Here is a 19987-nt window from a genome sequence, read left to right as displayed (position 1 = left end):
ACACTCTGCTAGACCTGATCTTCTGGAAGCAGGAGCAGAGCAGGGATTTGAGCTTGCTGTGGGGCAAGATGTTGTTGTGAACAATCTTCAATTTTCATGATCTCCGCATGGAAAAGAAAGAGTACTGCTCCATCTTCTGCAGTCCCCCCGTCTAATGATCTTAACATGGATTGGACATGACTTGAGATCTGCCATGAAAGAGAATGGAAACAGAAGGTTCTAGAAAGTCATGGAAGTGAAGATGATACACTAGTGATTGTGTGGAGAGTGGCATAGAGGAAGTGTTGATTACCTCTATTCAACTTGCTCTGAGTCATGTAATATCACCAACCTCACCTACTCCTATCTGTTTAGGAAGGCAAAGGCCTGTAACCACCACCACCATTTCTACCACAGTTACAGGCCAGCTTAGAGAAAGGAAAGCACAGCCACCTCACTCCATGTCAACCATTTTTCAGTAATTAGCTTGATGAGAAAGCTCTCCTCCCCAGTTTGGGACTTCTTTATTCTTAGGCAGCGTGAGGAGCTAATTGAAGAATTCTTACATTGCTGCAAGCCATTGCATTGTGGCAGGACACACTGACATTATGGCACTGGGGAAACTGACCCATCTGAAAAATCAACACACAAGCATATGGAAAGAGTACCTTGAAACAATAGTTACTGGTGAAAGTGGAGAAGAAGTTGAACTGGTAGAGGGAGGTTGTGGTGAGGAAGAAGATGTCATGCAAAGAAGTCATGTGACTGTTGCTCATAGTACTTAGTCACCACCTGTAACAGTTTCAGCATGGCACAATGAAAAGAGAAATACAGTCTTACCAAAGCATCCAAGCAGCTTCTCTGACGCTGAGGTCACTTGTGGAGGTATCCTCTCAAAGAAAACAATATTCTATCAAGTTTATTTTCAGCAAGGAGTCACCATACAACATGCTCATCTATACAATGGGAAGTTGGCCAAATGTTGGTGATTGACCTCCTGACATTTTCTTTGAAAAAAGGAGAGTCTTGTTTTTTTTAACATTTGGTGACCCTCTTTCTGTCATTTCCTTAGAGAAATCACATACAATTGCCTGCAGCTTGTGAGAATTTAATGCTAAAGTTTATGAATGGTTTCAACCCAGAGGCCTCAGCACTAAATTTGCTGATACTGACAATGGAAGCAATACTGTAAAAGCCATAGCCGATGGAGTATACTTCAAAGTCCTATGCTAAAAAAAGAAGCAGCAGGCACCTCTGTATTAAAATAGGACTCTCAGACCCACTGTTCAATTCACTACTGGACCTGTGGAAGGACTCTCAGAGGACTGCCTGCTGCTGTGATCTGCTGTCCCCACAGTGGCCATAACTCAGGCTGGCAATAAAGTGAATGGCATGTCCTATAGTCAGTGCATCTTTGGCCAGTCCCACGCTGCACATGGCTCAACATTGAATTTGAATAAAAATTGAACCTGTTGAAGCAGAAGAGAACTGTCTTGTGAATTTAAAGGTATGTTGCCAAAATAAACTAAGGGACTGATTTAAGAAAAGTGACGCTGCACCCAGTGCAGCCCACTTTTCTTGCACCCCTTAGCATTCCTCTAATGCCACCATGTGTGCACCATGTTTAATATACGGTGAACAATGGCAGTAGTTAGGGAACTAGCCACAGAGTTTTTGATGCTTTTTCTGTGCTTTGCAGGATTAGCATCAAAATTCACCCAGAGGCCCTTGAAACCAATGGGAGCCTCCTTTCAATGTTGCTCTGAGCAGGAGTAAAAAGTGCTAAAAAACAAATGACACAATGAAATCTTTTAGATTTCTTGTCCACATTTTTTGGGCCCCCCCACCAGGGTAACACCCCCTTGCTTACATTAATGTGGCCCAATGGGTTTTCAAAGTGGCACAATGCATGCATTGTGCCACTTTGTAAATTTGGCACGTGATTTTGAGCTTGTTAGGGCACATCAGTATAAAACAATGACACTAATGTGGTGCAAGGAGGTGCTAGGGGCTCTTAAATCTGCTCCTAAATATTTGTACATAACGTTAGATTCCACTGGCGTACACACACAACAATGTATTTTAATGGATAACCAACAAGTCGGTATGATAACAAATGTTTGGCTATTCATTAACATTCAAGACTTAGATCTCTTAGATTTCTTTGCACCATTTTTTCAGCCCCCGCCCCACCAGGGGAACACCCCCTTTGCATACATTATGCCTTGCACAGGCATAATGTAGCGCAAAGGTTTACAAAGTGGCGCAATGCATGCATTAAATTTGGTGCGCGATTTTGGCCTCGTTGGGCCACATTAGAGTAAAAACAATAAGGCTAATCTGGCGAAAGGGGGCACTAGGGGCTCTTAAATCCACCCCTAAGTGTCGAATTTTGAAGACCTGAGTGCTTTCAGAATAGATAACATAATCTTGGTAAAACATGTATAAGAAATGTAAGCCTTTATGGCAGTATGGCAAGACTGTTAAATGAAGCTCCTTCACCAAAAGTGAGGAAAGACCTGATGACACCTGGAATTTTTAACCATATGAGAAGCATCAATGTGGTCTAAGCAGGTTACAACAATCTTTGTCAAAAAGTGTCTCTTAGAAGGCTGATCATTTAAATATAGAAGTGTCTTAAAAACTGATCTCACACTCTACCTCTATTTCTTGACTAAGAAAAGCTCATTTGAGAGTGAATTGCTACATCTTCTAATCAAAATGTTACCAACATATCCTGGGATAAAAATAGAAAAAACAGACTGACATTTACAGTGGGGAGCCTCTGACGTCACCTTAGCAAAAACATAGCGGCGATAAAGTGGCTTTTTCCATGCGCCATATTCACAAAGTGGCACAAGGCATGCATTGCACAACTTTGTAAACACTTGTGCCATGTAATGCCTGCGTCAGGCATTATGTATGCAAGGGGACGTTCCGGTGCTAGGAGTCCTGCAAAAATGACACAGTGAAATTTAACAGATTTCACTGTGCCATTTTTGGCGTCATTCTTAATGCCTGCTTAGAGCAAACATTAAAATGATGCTCCCATATAAACCTATGGACTTCCTTGCAATTTGCTACACTAGTGTCAACATTTGTGGGGCTAGTGTGGCAAAGCACCACAATAGCGTCAACAATTTTGACGCGGTTCTGCTAACCACCTCCTTGGTGTGCAACCATGGTATCATTAGGCGTCGGTAGGGGAGTGCAGAACAAGTGGCCCATCAGCACTGATGTGTCACATTTTCTTAAATATAGACCTAATAGTGTTAGGGAGACAGTAGGAAAAAGAACAATGATGATCTAATGGCTTTGATTAGATAGGCCTGAATTGTTTTTACTCGGTCTTATCCTTCACTAATGGGCATGGTTTGCTTCTCATTGGCTAATGTTTCCTTTTTTCTGAGGGAGAAGCCTAACATGAGCCGCTGGTCTGAACCCACAATTGGTCTGGAATCCTCATTTGGATTAGTACTACATTACACCTATGGAAATATTTGTCCACAAATATGGATTGTGTGAATAAGAGCTGCTTTGCGAGTCGCAATTCAGGATGCAGGATGGTGTCCCTGACACCATCTGCGACTCGCAAGATCTAAGAGTTTTGTCCAGATGAAACCCAGACTTGGAGCACACCTCCACCCTCTTTTACTCCCAAAGTAGTGCAAGTACAGGAGGTTTGGAGTAGCTTGGGGTTCAAGACCTTCACATAAATGTAAGCCCACCCCATGCCGTATTCTAACATATATTGTATTCAATTGTAGTACTGTAAGGAAGCAGTGATTACTCAGGGCAACGCTTTGATTACTCTTTTTTCTACTTTTCCAAAGTTGTTAATTTCTTTTTTTTTACTTTAGGGCTTGTTATTTTTAGCTATGTATCATGTCTCTTTGTTTGATGTGTGCCAATATTGGTCAGTCTGGAAAACAGCAAAAAAAAAAAAATCTAATTTTTAAAAACCAGTATGCAAATGGATAGGCATCATGCCACATATAATCTTTTCCTTTTTCACAAAAAAATCTACATTAATATAACATCGTTATTGTTTACTTTTCTCTCATCAGTGTGTACACTTGTTGCCAAAGTTCTGGCAAAAGTTGACAATTCACAAATTGCTATTTAAAATGTATGAACAGATCTCACATCTCCACCAGTGAGAACGCATAACATCAGTGACCCAAGCACGGTTCTATGTCAGAATATCATCTATAGAAATATGATCTGATAAACGTTTTTGTCCTAAATATTGGTTACAAAAATATCGCCACATTGTGCGTAGATTTATTATAAGTATAGTCCACCAGGTATTAGTTTTTGCGAACAATATTTACGACACATTATGTATGGTAGACAATATTCTGACAATGTTTTTTTTTGGCACCACATCAACAGTGCTTCATTGGCTTTGTAAAGCCAGATGCCCTGGCTTTAATGTACTCTGCATATGGCTCGGAGCCACTAAAACAGCGGCTCACTGTTGAACTAAGTTAAGTTTCATAGGTATACACATAACAGAAGACTCTGTTCATGCAAATCTACAAGAAGAACCAGATCAAAGAGACCTTCTTCTCCCTACAATTGGTTAGGCCCCCAAATCCGCCCTGGTAAAGACAAAAAGCAAGCATGCTCACGGAGAATGGATATACCTGACTCTTCCTAAGGTAAGGATGCAGAATCACACCAACACTAAACAAATTCTATTGCCCATATGAAAATTACGGACATGAGCTAATGTAGGTCGATTGATATCCAAGAAGCAGAATCAGTTCCTCTTGAAGGTAGTCATTGTAACCGCATACCTATGAATCTCTCAGTCTAGTTCGTTCCGCTGCAAACATAGGCACAGGTACAGAACTGAAGAATTAACATGAGAAGTGCATTAAACTACTCACCACGCACGACACCATCCTCACCCTACCACCCTCTAAGTACAGCGCCTAAAGTCAGGATAAGAGCATCACTCGGACATATTGTGCACAAAACTAAAACACAACTCATAAATACCACACTGCAACTCAACATCCTCTGGGCCAAGCACCCCCAGGAGCAGTGTACTACCCACTCCATAATGCTCTTCAACTCCAGGTGAGGAGAATGAAGTACTATGTATAAGAAATTAAAAAACAGTACAATGCAAGGAGTGTTTGTGTTGCCTAATTAAAGCTTATTATAGTGCATGGTCTCCTAATAATAACGATGATATATAAAAAAAAAAGCCTCATATTTGTATCCTGTGTTAGGCTGGTAAAAGCTCATATAGTGCAACTGGCAGTTGACAAAACAAATTAAAGTAAAACAAAATATGTAAATGCATGTTAAATTTAAATGTCTAAAAATCAACAATTTTAACATGACCTAATAACGAAATTCCACAAGTGCGTGGTAGTTACAGACAATCTTATTGGAGGTTAGCCTCAATCACTTAGAAACTATTCTGGGATTAAACTGAATAATGTGCAAGCTCCCCTTTCAGAGCTTACTATTTTTTATTTGGAACTAAAGCAGATTTTGAATGTTACAAATGCACACATAAAGCATTCGTCGGTGCTTTTATTATGGCATTATGGCAATTATAAACTAAATGTAGTGGTTTATGTGAAAAGCAATATGTACCGATATTTAACAACAGCAATGGAAAATGGTTGTCTATGTCAAAAATACGAACGCAACTCAATAAAATGCATTATGAATCCTTCCCTAAAAATAGTGATTACCAGCAGTTAATAAGCACTTTGTTGGTGAGCAGCCCAAAGTGAAGCTGAAGGCTGTTAACACTCTATGAAACTCCTTGTTAAGCGTGCAATTATATTTTTTATTCCAACACACTGGTGCTCCAGCTGGAAATCTGTGGGGAGACTGTGACCAATGACTCCTTTATTTTACTCTCCAGCAGTCAGTAGGAAAATGGCTCGCATCCGATACAGATGTGCCGTGCCAATATGCCTAACTTCGATACGACATGGCTCTGAACTTTAAAACATGCAAATGCTCAGATAATGCAGGTAGGAGAATGAATAGATCATAGTGCACCGTAAACTGATTGCATAAGATGTTCTTACTGTAACCAAGATATTATAGATGGATGCACATAAAGATATAGTGACTCCTACAAAAAGTATTTTTGGTACTTCCTGTTTTAATGTACTTTAAACGACTACATATATACAATTTTATTAAGACAGTGTTATCCGTCATACCTCATTTGGTTTCATATTGTCTTATAAATAGCACTTTGGAGATACATTGAGCAATCTAAGGGCCAGTTTTAAGAAAAGTCGTGTTGCACCCAGTGCAGTGCCACTTTTCTTGCGCCCCTTAGCGCACTCTGACGCCACAAAGGGTGCGCCGTATATCTAAGATACGGCGCACCATGATGGTAGTTAGGGAACTAGCATAAACATTTTTGACTCTAGTTCGGAGCTTTGCAGGATTAGCGTAAAAAATGTTGATGCTAATCCTGCAAAGCCCATAAAGGCCCATTGTAAACAATGGTGTGCCTCCTTTTAATGGCTGCTCTGAACAGGCATTAAAAGAGCAAAAAAATAACACAAAGAAATCTCTTAGATTTCTTTGTGCCATTTTTTCAGCCCCCTAAAGGGGTAACATCCCCCTTGCATACATTATGCCTGCCGCAGGTATAATGTGGCGCAAAGGGTTTTCATAGTGGCACAATGCATGCATTGTGTCACTTTGGAAATTTGGCACAGCGATTTTGGCCTCGTTAGGGCATATTAGCTTCAAAGAAATGACACTAATGTGGCTCAGGGAGGCTCTAAGGGGTCTTAAATCTGCTCCTAAATATTTTGATATAACATTGCTTTCCACTGCTGTACACACACGAGGATGTATTTTAGTGGACAACCAACAAGTCGGTATAGTGCCAAATGTTTAGTTATTTATTAACATTTGAGACATACATTTGGATGAAATTATACTGGCAACACAGAGATTAATATAAATAATGCATAAAAATGTGCAACACAAGGAAAAACGTAAAAATGTGAGAATTGCATAGCGAATTTTAGGAGAGATGAGTGCCCTTATTTACTGTTATTCTGTGTTGAGAAAAAAGTTAGAACTAGGTCCTTGCAATTACAATTCAGAGAAATCAGTTGGAACTGTACATTTACACCTCACGTGTACACAGGTTAAACAGAAACTTGCAACTCTTCAAAATGGAACAATTTTAGGCGTTTGCAAAATTCACATAATTTCCTTCTGCATAATTGTGCAAAATATTAGAATTAAAATGTTTGCTACACAACAATATTTGAAATGCAAATTTGACATTTACCTCTATATGTTAGCACAAAATGCATCCTTATTTCCATTTTGGATGCAAGGATGCATTTCTTCTAATATAATAGTGTTAGAAATGGGGTCTTTGGTTGGCAGTCAGGTTACCCCTATCCAAGCAAGGACCCTCACTTGAGTCAAGGCAAAGGAGAAACACACCTGGTTAACTCCCACTCACCCCCATGATAGATTGGTATTAGCAGGCAGGCTTAACTCAGAAGCAATGTGTAAAGTATTTGTAGCAACACACACAGTTATACAGCAGAAAACACTACAAAATGGACGCCACACCAGTTTAGAAAAGTAGGTAATATTTATCTAAATCAAATAAGACCAAAACGACAAAAATCTAACATACACAAGTTAAATATGAATTTTCAAAAGAATGAGAGCCTTACTTCATTGAAAACAATGGAAACAATGATTTTGCACAAAATACCTGGTTAGCCTAAAAAATAAAGCCGCACGGGCGAGTGTGCATCGTAAAAGCCAGCAATGCGTTGATTCCTTCCTCGTAAGGGAGACCGTTCATCATTTCTTCTCTGGTTGGGTCAGCGGTGCGTGTTTATCTTCCTTGCAAGAGAGCAATAGGGCGATTTCTGGATGGGGCACCTCGGATCTGCGCACAGTCGGGATGACTTTGACATCCAGGGACGATGCATGGAAAATCCGGTTGCACAGTGTTAGAAAAGCGCATAGTGTGGGGTTTGCATGGTTATCAGCAGCTGCAAGTGTGTGTTGTGCGTCATTTCTCTAGTCACGATGTGTCGATCTCCCAGCTGCAATGCAGGTGGAGCATGATTTCAGCTGCGAAGCCAGCGGCGCGGCATTTATCAGCTGTGTTTCAGATAGTGCATACAAAATTTCCCCACACGGCATTCTGTGCATGGATAGGGCACAACTTGGCAGGGCAGGATTCTCAGCAGAGAGTCCAGGTTCTGGCAGAGAAAGTCTTTGATGGCCCTGAGACTTCAAAACAGGAGGCAAGCTCAGTTCAATTGGAGAGTCTTCACAAGCAGCAATATACTATAAAGTCCAGTCTTTCTCCCCTTCACAGGCAGAAGCAGCAACTGCAGGATAGCCCAACAAAGCACAGTCACAGGCAGGGCCAGCACTTCTCCTCAGCTCTTCAGCTCTTTTCCTTGGAAGAGGTTCCTCTTTAATCCAGAAGTGATCATGAAGAAAATAAAAAAGTATGGGGTTTTGGGTCCACTACTTATACCCCTTTTTGCCTTTGAAGTTGGCAAACGACAATGAAAGTCTCTGTTGTACTACAAGTTATTGAGAGGGTGGTGGGTTGAAACCTACCCTTGTTTATGGATATACTTTTGAGAGAGACTCAGAGCCCAAAAGAAGTGATGGATGCAATAACTGAAGTAAACATAGAAGTTAGAGACTGTCTATTTTCGATAGACAGTTGTCCCAACAAGCACAGAGGTGGGTGGTTTGACAAGGCCTGTTATAATGCCAGAGTAAATATGAAAACGGCCCTCAAGGAATATCCCAGAGATAGGCCCGCAGTGAAAGCAGCAAGGATTGAGTATAAAGGAGCACTGAGGGAAAGTAAGGATAGATTTAAAGCAAAGGCCTGGGTAGAGTTGGAGCGCGCCACAGTCCTGAAGGATCCTGGTCTGTTCTGGAAGGTGGTGAACAGAGTTTCTTTTGCAACAGAGACTTCTGAGGGTTTGGGTTGCAATATTGCCCCGGAGGTTTGGATAAATTATTTCTGTAGAATCTTTGAGGGTATCCCACTGAGAAATAATTGGGAAAAAGAGTGTGTGGTAGTTCCCAGTTTAGCGATCAGGTTTTCGCTCCAGGAAGTTATTGATGCACTCCAGGGCAGTGCTAGTAACAAAGCCCCGGGCCCGGACTCTATTCCCATGGATTTGTATAAATCTTGCCCTCAGTTATGGGCACCTGTCCTTTTAAATGTTCTTAATGCGGCAGTTACCGTGGGAATTCCTGCCTCTTGGAGAAGGGCTTGTATTATTCCAGTTTTTAAAAAGGGGGATCGGAATGACCCGAAGTCCTATCGCCATATTTCCCTACTTCACTCTTCTGGGAAGATTTTGGGGTGGATCATCTTAAGGCGTATTGAGGCTTGGATGGTAGAAAAGGACATTTTCAGTATGGTTTTAGGAAGGTCTTGGGACACGTGAGCAGTATCTTAATCTTCTGATGATGATTGGGAAATATACACAAGCTAGGAAGGGCACCCTCTATCTTGCCTTTATGGACCTTAATTGTGCCTTTGATAAGGTAAATCGGTTCATATTGTGGGAAAGGTTAAGTCAGTTAGGGATGGATCCTGATAATGTGGAGTTGCTCCGGTACCTCCACTAAGGATCGGTTGCCAATGTGAGGGTGGGGATAAATGGGGAATGTTCAGAGACTTTTAGGCTCACCAAGGGTGTTCGCCAGGGGTGTGTGTTGGCCCCTACTCTGTTCCTTTTATATACTAATGGATTGTCGGATTTCTTGGTGGAGCACTGTAGGGATGTCCCAAAGGTGAATGGTACCAGTGTCCCGGTGTTGACATATGCAGATAATGCAGTCCTTATGGCCTGCACTATGAATAGTCTTCGTAAAGCTGTTAGAGCCTACGCATCTTATATGTTAGGCTTGGGCCTAGAGATAAACTATAAGAAATCGCATTTCATGGTATGTGGTAAACCTTTGAGCAGGGTTGGGGTGCTAAAGGTTGATGATCAAACTATTAGTAGGGTCAATGAATTCCCATACTTAGGGGTAATTTTTGATGACAAAGGCTCATGGAAACCTTCTATTGCTAGAAGGAGCATGCTCTTCCATGCTTCAGTGGCGCCCTTTTGATTTTAATGTAAGAGTAGGAAGCAAACCCATGAAGCCTCTGCTTGAAATCTATAGGCGTAAATGTCTCCCTGTCCTGTTTATGGTGCAGCGCTCTGGGGGCATATGGACACTTGAGTGCCCATTACTGAAGAAAATGGTTTTTGTAGAAGACTATTGGGCGTTGGTCAAAATACCTCTGGCTTTTGCTTGCATCAAGAATTAGATCTTGAGTGTGTGCAAGAAACTATTCAGTTGGCTCCCCTTTTGTTATGGATTTCAATTTGGAGAAATGAATTTGCTATTTTTAATGAGAGATTTTAAGGGATTGTTTGGCCTGCGATAATGTAAAATGCATTCCCTGGTTGATGTACATAAGAAAAGTAGCACAGGAGTTGGGGCGGCCGGATTTGTTTTACTCTCCCGAGGGTCTGACTAGCCAGGATAAAAATTGGGTGAAGGAGAATTTTTTAAGAATTCGGAGGGCTGAAAGAGAAGGAAAGGAACTAGGGAAACAATCGGTCAGGGATCATACTTATGTTAAAGATGGGGATGGGTCCTGAGCCCTATCTTATTACTCCATTCCATTTGGGGGTCATCAGAAATATTATTCTCTGTTTTTTATGCACCTTTTAGAAGACGTTTTTTATTACCCCTGCTGAGGCCAAAGGGATTTGTGCAATTTTGCCCTGCTTTTATGTGGCTTTTATGTGGCTGCAAATGGCCTCAGATGCATTGGTATGGAGGGGTTTGGGAATGTTTTTGAGGGGAGCTATTACTTGGCGTAAAAACCTAGAGTTTTTTTAAGGGATGTTTTAGATTATTATCCTTGATAATGACGTTTGATCTGTTTTTAAATTATGATTATTAATATTTTATTATTCTATTGATATTATGGTCTACTTATTGTTGTTTTATGTAATTTAAGGGTTGAATTATTTCATACCGAATAAAGTATTTATCTGTTGTTCACAAGATCCCACCATGCCCAGGCCAGGCCCCATACACTCACTGGAGACTGCATTGTGTGAGGGCAGGCACAGCCCATTTAGGTGTAAGCGACCACTCCTTCTTCCACGCTAGCACAGACGGCCCATCAGGATATGCAGGCTACACCCTTTTCTTACTGTCTAGAACAATTCACAAACAGCCCAACTGTCAGTCTGACCCAGAAAGAGAATCCACAAACAGGCAGAGACACAGAATGGTTTAAGCAAGAAAATGCCCACTTTCCAACAGTGCCATTTTCAAACTAATAATCTAAAAAACAACTTCACTAAAAGTTGTATTTTTAAACTGTGAACTCAGAGACACCAAACTCCATAATTCTATCTACTCCCAAAGGGAATCTATACTTTAAAGTTATTTAAAGGCAGTCCCCATGTTAACCTATGAGAGAGATAGGCCTTGTAACAGTGAAAACCGATTTTGGTAGAATCTCACTGTTAGGACATATAAAACACACCAGTAAATGTCCCACCTTTAACATACAATGCATCCTGCCCATGGGGGTACCTAGGGCCTAACTTAGGGGTGCCTTACATGTATAAAAAGGGAAGGTTTAGGCCTGGCAAGTGGGTACACTTGCCAAGTCGAATTGGCAGTGCAAGAATGCACAGACAGACATTGCAACGGCAGGTCTGAGACATGTTTAAATGGCTACTCATGTGGGTGGCACAACCATTGCTGCAGGCCCACTAGTAGCATTTGATATACAGGTCCTAGGCACCTCTAGTGCACTTTACTAGGGACTTAATAGTAAATCAAATAGGTCAATTATGGATGAACCAATCAACAATACAATTTCCAGAGAGAGCATATGCACTTCAGCTCTGGTTAGCAGTGGTAAAGTGCCCAGAGTCCTAAAGCCAACAAAAACAGGTCAGAAGAAAAAGGAGGAAGGAGTCAAAAAGATTAGGGACGACCCTGTAAAAAGGGCCAGTCTAACAAACAGGGCAAAGAACACTAGTGTTGAGAAGAAGAAGTGATCATATTCTGCTTGGTCACATTGTTTCTGGAAACCCAGCAGTATAATTTTTGGTCAAATTGGCTTGAGATTTTGCCATGGCGGGATTTCAGAAATTTCATGGAACAAGAGTAATGCAAAATGCTAAAACCTACACACTGAGGACTAGTTTTAAAGGCAGTTTAAAAGCACGTCACTGCTACTGCAAAATAGACTTTCATCATCATCGATACTTTTCTAAGTTATTCACTTGTTCTCTATTACAATTATCACTGCGAGAGAGCAAAAAACATGCTTTAGTAGTGAAGGCGCTGTATTTCCCACTACATATCTGATATTCAGTCATGGCTGCTACTGGAAAGGGGTGAGAGTGTGGGGGCAGCACGCAGAGAGGTGGGGCATCGCATGGAGCAGAGGGCCCAGGGGAGCAGTTAAATTTAAAAAAACAAACTTACCTGCCCCTCTGTGATGCGCCACTCTGATCCAGCCACCTCGTCTTCTCTCCCCAATCAATCATGACATCTACACAGTGTAAGAAGCTGGATCTGCATATACTAGATCAAAATGAGATATAGGGTGCACGGAGTCCAGGGGTTCCCCAAGAGGCTTGACAGAGGTAATAATAGATAACACTAATGCTCTATTTGTGGTAGTGTGGTCGAGCAGTTAGGCTTATCAGAGGGTAGTGTTAAGCATTTGTTGTACACACACAAGGAATAGAAGAAACACATACTCAATGACTTAACTCCAGACCAATAGGATTTTATATGGCAAAATATATTTTTGTTACTTTATTACTAGAACCACAAGACTCAGTTCAGAAGTAAATACTGTTGCAGTCAAGAACGTAGCATGAACATCCATGTAACTTTGTTTCACTTTAGTCAAGTAAACAGTTTTTAAGAAAACAGAGAATATCTATTTTAAAAGTGGACACTGCATTTTCAGAACAGTTCCTGGGGGAAGAAAATAAAGTACAGTTTTAGAGGTAAATACACGACTTACAGTTCCAGTCTCCAGGTTATAGGTAGTCCACCTTTGGGGGTTCAAGTCAACCCCAAACACCCACCACCAGCAACACAGGCCGGCCAGGGGCAGAGGTCAAAGGTGAGCAATTTTAACATGGGCTCCTATGGAGACAGGGGGTACTCGGGGTTCGGTCTGCCAGCAGGTAAGTACCCGCGGCTCCGAGAGCATACCAGAGGGAATTAGAGGAGCTCTGGAGGGGCCCCAAGTAGGCACCAATCCCACACCCTTAGCGCCACTGGGGAGGTTGGGTGCAGGGTGCAAACAGGACATTGGGTTTCCAATGAACTCTACGAGGGGACCCCAGGGGTCACTCAGGCGCTACAGGCGAGGTCCGGGGGTGTGTATCGGGCACACCACTGGTCAGGCAGGGAATAGGGCCGCCTGTTGATCATTGCTGCACCTGGTGTCAATTTCTGCGAGGCCTGGGGGCTGCGGGTGCAGTGGGTCCCTTGGCGTCGGTTATCTTTGTCCAGATCAGACGCGGTCAGGGGGTCCTCAGGATTCCTTATGCAGACATCATCGTGGAGGGGGGGAGAGGTCAACCCAGGGTGGGCACTTGGTCGCCATCACCTGAGGGTCCTCCCAGGTCGGTTCGGCCACCTGGACTTGGGTCATGGGCATTGGGTGCAGAGTGGTTAGGACTCACGCTTCTGGAGTGAGCTGGCAGTACTTCAGAAGAGGTTTGTCCTTCTGTTCTTCTTTGGACAGGGCCATTGTCCATGGAGGTTCTTGATCCTCTGGGATGCCGGCAGTCCTCTGGAGGTTTTTCAGAGGTCGCTGGACCTGCAGGATGCGTCGCTTTTCTTCTGCAGGTTCTTTGAAGCAGGAGACAGGCGGGTAGGGCTGGTGCCAAGACAGTTGTTGTCTCCTTTCCTTCTCTGTTGGGGTTTCAGCTAAGCAGTCATTCTTCTTTTGAGGTCATCAGGAATCTGACTAGCTTATCGCAGGGAGCCCTTAAACACAAGATTTAGGGGTGTTTTAGAGGTCAGAGGGCAGTAGCCAATGGCTATTGTCCCTGGGGTTGGCTACAGCCTCCTTGTGCTCACTCCCTTTGGGGAGGGGAGCATATTTCTATCCCTATTGGCCCTGATCCTCCAAACCAGGATGGAGGATTCTGCAAGGAGGGGGTCATTTCAGCTCTGGACACCGTAGGTGTGGTCCTGGCTGAGGTGGTGACTCCTCCTGTTTTTCCTAATTATCCCTCTGGACTTGCTGCCAAAAGTAGGGGCTTTGTCCGGGAGCTGGGCATCTCCACTAGCTGGAGTGCCCTGGGGCACTGTAACATGAAGCCTGAGCCTTTGAAGCTCACCGCTAGGTGTTACAGTTCCTGGGGGAGGAGATGTGAAGCACCTCCACCCAGTAAAGGCTTTGTTTCTGGCCTCAGAGACCACAAAGGCTCTCACCCCATGGGGTCAGAAACTCATCTTTTAGTGGCAGGCTGGCACAGTCCTGCACTGAAGGATTAGGTAAAATACAGGGGGCATCTCTAAGATGCCCTCTGTGTGCATATTTTTATAAATCCAACACTGGCATCAGTGTGGGTTTATTATTTGGAGAAGTTTGATACCAAGCTTCCCTGTATTCAGTGTAGCCATTATGGAACTGTGGAGTTCGTTTTGAAAAATTCCCAGACCATATACTTAATATAGCCGCCCTTACTTACATTGTCTAAGAATGGACTTAGACACTTTAGGGATATATTGCCTACGCAGCTATGCCCTCACCTGTGGTATACTGCACCCTGCCTTAGGGCTTTAAGGACTGCTAGAGGGGTGACTTACCTATGCCACAGGCAATGTTTTGTGTGCATGGCACCCTGAGGGGGATGCCATGTCGACTTTCCCTTTTTCTCCCCACCAACACTCACAATCTGCAATGGCAGTGTGCATGTGTTAGGTGAGGGGTCCCTTAGGGTGTCACAACACATGCTGCAGCCCTTAGGGACCTTCCCTGGTCACAGGGCCCTTGTAGCCACTGGTACCTTTTACAAGGTACTTATCTGTGTGCCAGGGGTATGCCAATTGTGGAAACAATGGTAAATTTTTAGTGAAAGAACACTGGTGCTGGGACCTGGTTATCAGGGTCCCAGCACACTCTCAGTCAAGTCAGCACCAAATCAGGCAAAATGCAGGGGGGTAACTGCAACAAGGGCCATTTTCCTACACACAGCATAAAAGAAGTGCCACGATTGGCCTGACTGGGCAGAAATGCTGCATAGTTGGAGAGTGGGGCACTGTACTTGTTCTCCACCTGGCTGTAAAATATAGCCAGTGGAGAGTTTCTAAGTGTGCATGTTAGTTTGGCCGGCTTGGGCTGCTTGAGAATGTACTTTGCTTCCATTTTGGAAAGAAAAATGGATAATTCGTACGTACTGAATAGGTACTTTTCAATCGCAAAGCTTGAGATCACAATTCGTACATACTGAATACCTACATTTAAATTGCAAGGTTTGCGGTCATATTGGAATACAATACAATTGGTAACTATTTATTCATGCATTGAAAGTGGAAGGAGATACATTGTTACAATCTTTAACATTTTAATACATTCACATTATGTAATAAAATGTAAACAACCGCGACAGGAAACATTTGGAATCTTTCACCACCACAAGCATTTCTATCTACGTCAGGGGAACCAACATTGAAATGGGATGAGTGGAGTGAATATTTTATTAATTACATAGCTACTTTTGAAGATGATGATGAATTAACTCCTGATAAGAAACAGAGAATACTCCTACACTGTTTAGGACCTGGTGGACTAAAAATATACAACTGTATAGAAAATAAAAGTAGACCAACGGGTCAAGGAGATGTATTTGATGATGCGTTGGAAGATCTGGATGCATATTTTTAACTCAGAGTATGTGTAACCAGGAATAGATATAACTTTTTTCATAGAAAACAAAACAAAGATAAGTCAATTGAAGACTAGGAGGCAGCCTTGAAGAATTTAGCCTTTGCTTGCATTTTGGGGGATTGTATAGTGAATTTATCCGGGATCAGATAGTTATGCAGGCAGCAAACCCATCTATTCAACATACGTTATGGGCTAAAGGAGAATCATCCTTGCAAGAAGACCTTGATGTAGTAAAAAGGGAGGAATTAACTGGAAGGTGTGCAAAGGCGGTACTTTCTGAGAAAAAGAAGAAGGAGCAGGAGAGTACAACTGGGGCTAGAGTGAAAAAAACAAAGTTTCACCAAAGCAGTTTGATAAGAGGACAGAAAAACAAGATGGAAAGAAGAAAATAGGTACACGATTAACAGGAAGAAAATGCCAATGACTGGAAATGTCCTGCTTGGAAACAAAAATGTTCAAATTGTGGCGTGGGAGGACATTTCCACAAAGTATGTCTAAAAAAGAAAGGCAAGAAAACATATATTTTGATGCTAGACTCAAAGATTGAGGCATCATCTGAGGAACCAGATGAATCAGATGTTGATGAAGATTTAAACTTACTCGTGCTAGGTATTGATAAAGATGTTTTAAGCATGGATAACCTTTGTAAGAAACCAATGTGCAATATGTACATAGGAGGTGTAAACATTTCCATTGTGGCAGTCTCAGGTTCACCATATACGATTATCAGCAAAAACGTTGGGTATTCACAATTTGCTCCTATTCTAGGGACTGATTTGGAGCATCCTGACATTTCAACTAAAACATTTATGGGAGAAAGCATAGGTTTGGTGGGCTATAGAGAATTGCTTTTTACGTTTAATAATAGGGAAGCTGCAACTGTATGTTTCGAATGAAGGTCCATCAGTACTAGGATGGGTGGATCAAGGAAATTTGGGCCTTATCCTCAATCCAAATAGTCCTGAACCTATACTATTGTTACAACCTGATGGAGAGTATGGACAAAAGATATTGGGAAAGTTTCCTAAGGTTTTTTCAGGAAAAATAGGCGAACTCAAGGGATTTCAACACAGGATTGTGCTAAAATCTAATGTAGAACCTAAAATACACAAACCCAGGAATAGACCTAAAAGTGGCTTACCATCAAGTGCCACTACATCCTAAAAGTAGGGCTTTGACAACATTTGTGACCCCTTCTGGATGTTTCAGATTTAAAAGAGTTCCACTTGGACTGGCCTCAGCTGCATCCATGTTTCAAAGGTTGATGTACAAAATATTCAGGGGGATAAAAATGTAATGTTTTTCCTAGATGACATACTAATAATGGGAAAGAACAAGGAGGAACATGACCAGAAATTGACACAAGTTATGCAAATCTTGGAAGGGAAAGTCTTAACAGCTGATTACAGCAAATGAAAATTTGCCAGTAACCAGGTCACTTGTTTGGGACATAAGATTACAGAAGAAGGAATTAAACCTAAGGATGAATTACTAAAAGCATTAGACATTCCTTCACACTGAAACATAAAGATCAAGTGAGCAATTTTTCATCAAAACGCTATCAATTGATTCAATTATTAAAAATGAAGAATAAATTTGAATGGTCCCACAAATGTCAGAAGACATGGTTAATGATAAAGAGTGATATATCCAATGCACCCCCATCACAAGGGTATGACCCAATGTTGAAAAGTGTGATAACTACAGATACAAGTGGTAAAAGTATTGGAGCAGTGTTGACTCAAATTGGGAAGGGTGGTAAAGAGTGTACAGTTGCATTTGTGTTCTGCTCATTAACACCTACAGAACAGAAGTATTCTATGACTGAGAAAGATGCACTCACTTCTGTGTGGGGCTTTGGACATTTTAAGCAGTACATTTGGGGTGTCAAAGTAGTCTTACGTAGTGACCACAAATCACTCACAAAGGTTTTAACCATGAATGGGCTATATAATGCATCTCCTAGGCTAGCCAACATGTCAATTAATTTAATGGAGTATAATTATGATGTGAGATACATGTCAGGAGCAAAAAACGTAGTTACAGATTTCTTGAGCAGGTTGCCTCTGCCCTTGATTGAGGTTAAGAAGATAGAATATTATGAATGGTGTGTGGCCAACATTTTGAATGAAATTCCTGCTGTTGTGTGAAGAGTGGGATACAGCACAAGAAGAAGATTAAATAATTATGGAAGTGTGCAAAATGGTGAATGATGGATGGCCTGAAAAATCATTTTTTTAAAACATTTTTTGACATTTTGGGAAGTTAAAAATGAATTATCTCTAAAAGGAGGATTGATTCTGAGAAATGGAGAGGTCATTGCACCAGATTAATTAAAATCAAAATTATTAGATATTTGTGTTTTAACCCTTTTTAAGTAGGAATGGTATTGAGCACAAAACTACTTCAGTGTACCATCCTGCAGGCAATGTTGCTGTAGAAAGGTTCTATGTAAACGCAGCAAGTTCTTTTGCCACGTTTCATGGCTGTCAAGGAAACACTGTGGCCGCTTATACGATCTTGAGCAAGTTGGAACGGGTACACCCGTACGTTGCACAGAGAATGCGAGCTAAATGAGACCGTTTTTCTGTATGACTCTCCTCAACTCCTGAAGAGTAAGTGACTTGAAAATATTGCGGTTTCTTTTCATTTCTAACTCAAGAGTTGCCACTACTGTTTAGTGACTATTTGTCCATCATTTTTTAGAAAGTCATATCGATGAGCATGGATGAAGTATAAATATTGAGTAAATAACAAAATAAGGTAATAATAATGAAGGGTACATTAGGAAGGGTATATTATGAGATTACTCACTTTAGTGTATACAAGTAATTGATATATATGGATAAATGACCCTGCTTTGCTTTTTTAGCACCAGTGCATGAGTAGTATCCTGACACTGAGTTGACACAGTTTTTGTGGACAATGCACATTGGGGTGCCACATCACATGCCATTTTTAAATCAACATTAGCTCATTTTAAACCAGCACTCATTAGGTGGAGGTTACACAACTAGTTTTTATCAGCTTAGGATAATTAATATTTTTCATTATCTATTTTTATCAGGCATTTTTTGTCTCCATTGGTCCTGATGAGGCCCAAAATAAGAAAGGGACGAAACGCGTCGACATTTATTGGTATATTGCGAGGTTGTATGTAAGATTCATTGAACCTTCAAGGTATGTACAATGCATCTAATGATGACTTGAAAAGAAATAGTTTGTAAAGTATGAGATGCTCATTGTCTAGTGCGAACCATCGCAGATATTTGGTTTATGGTTTTAGGAAATGATATAACCACATTCTTTTATTAATGCAGGAGAACAATGTTGTATATTATATGTTTGTGATATAACTTGGTGACATTCTTGTTTCTTGAACTTATACGTTTGTATTTGTGTGTCGTGCTTTTTTGTAAAAGATTTGTCCGTAGTGATTTTGACAAATGAATGAACAAATGCTGAAATTTAATTTCACTACCAAGGGAATATTAATAACCCCCTTCTTTTGATGGTATTTAATTTGTAGATTTTTTCCTACTTAATGACCACGTTCAATTATTGCTGTCTTCTTACCCAGGTCTAGTAGGGTCAAAAGGGTAAACCTCTACTTTTGTATAGCTGTAGAAAGGTTCAGCAGAGTCATTAAGGGCATCATCCAGCTAGCAATAAGTAACCAATTAAAGTGTAGAAAGGAACTGTTAATGACGGTGTGGTCATATAGAATCACACCAAATACTACCACAGAACGTAGTCCTTTTGAACTAATGAGGGAGCGTACACCTTTTTCTAAGGATAATGCAGGTTGGATGGACTCTAAGAGAGTGAGGTTGTCCCCGAAGAGGGTTAAAGAAAAACGAAGTCAAGGTCAAGGCAAGTAAAACAAATATTATGATGAGAAACATAGATGTAAACCTCATCCTGTTAATGTGGGCGACTGGGTGAGAGTGTAGAGAATTGGAATGGTGAAGAAGGGTCCAAGCAAATTTTCTGATCCTGTAGGAATAGAAAAATTGTTTTGCAACTTTGCTATACTGAGCGATG

Source organism: Pleurodeles waltl, chromosome 2_2, assembly GCF_031143425.1.
Source record: "Pleurodeles waltl isolate 20211129_DDA chromosome 2_2, aPleWal1.hap1.20221129, whole genome shotgun sequence".
Classification (NCBI taxonomy): Eukaryota; Metazoa; Chordata; class Amphibia; order Caudata; family Salamandridae; genus Pleurodeles; species Pleurodeles waltl.
Note: the sequence above shows the minus strand (reverse complement) of the source record.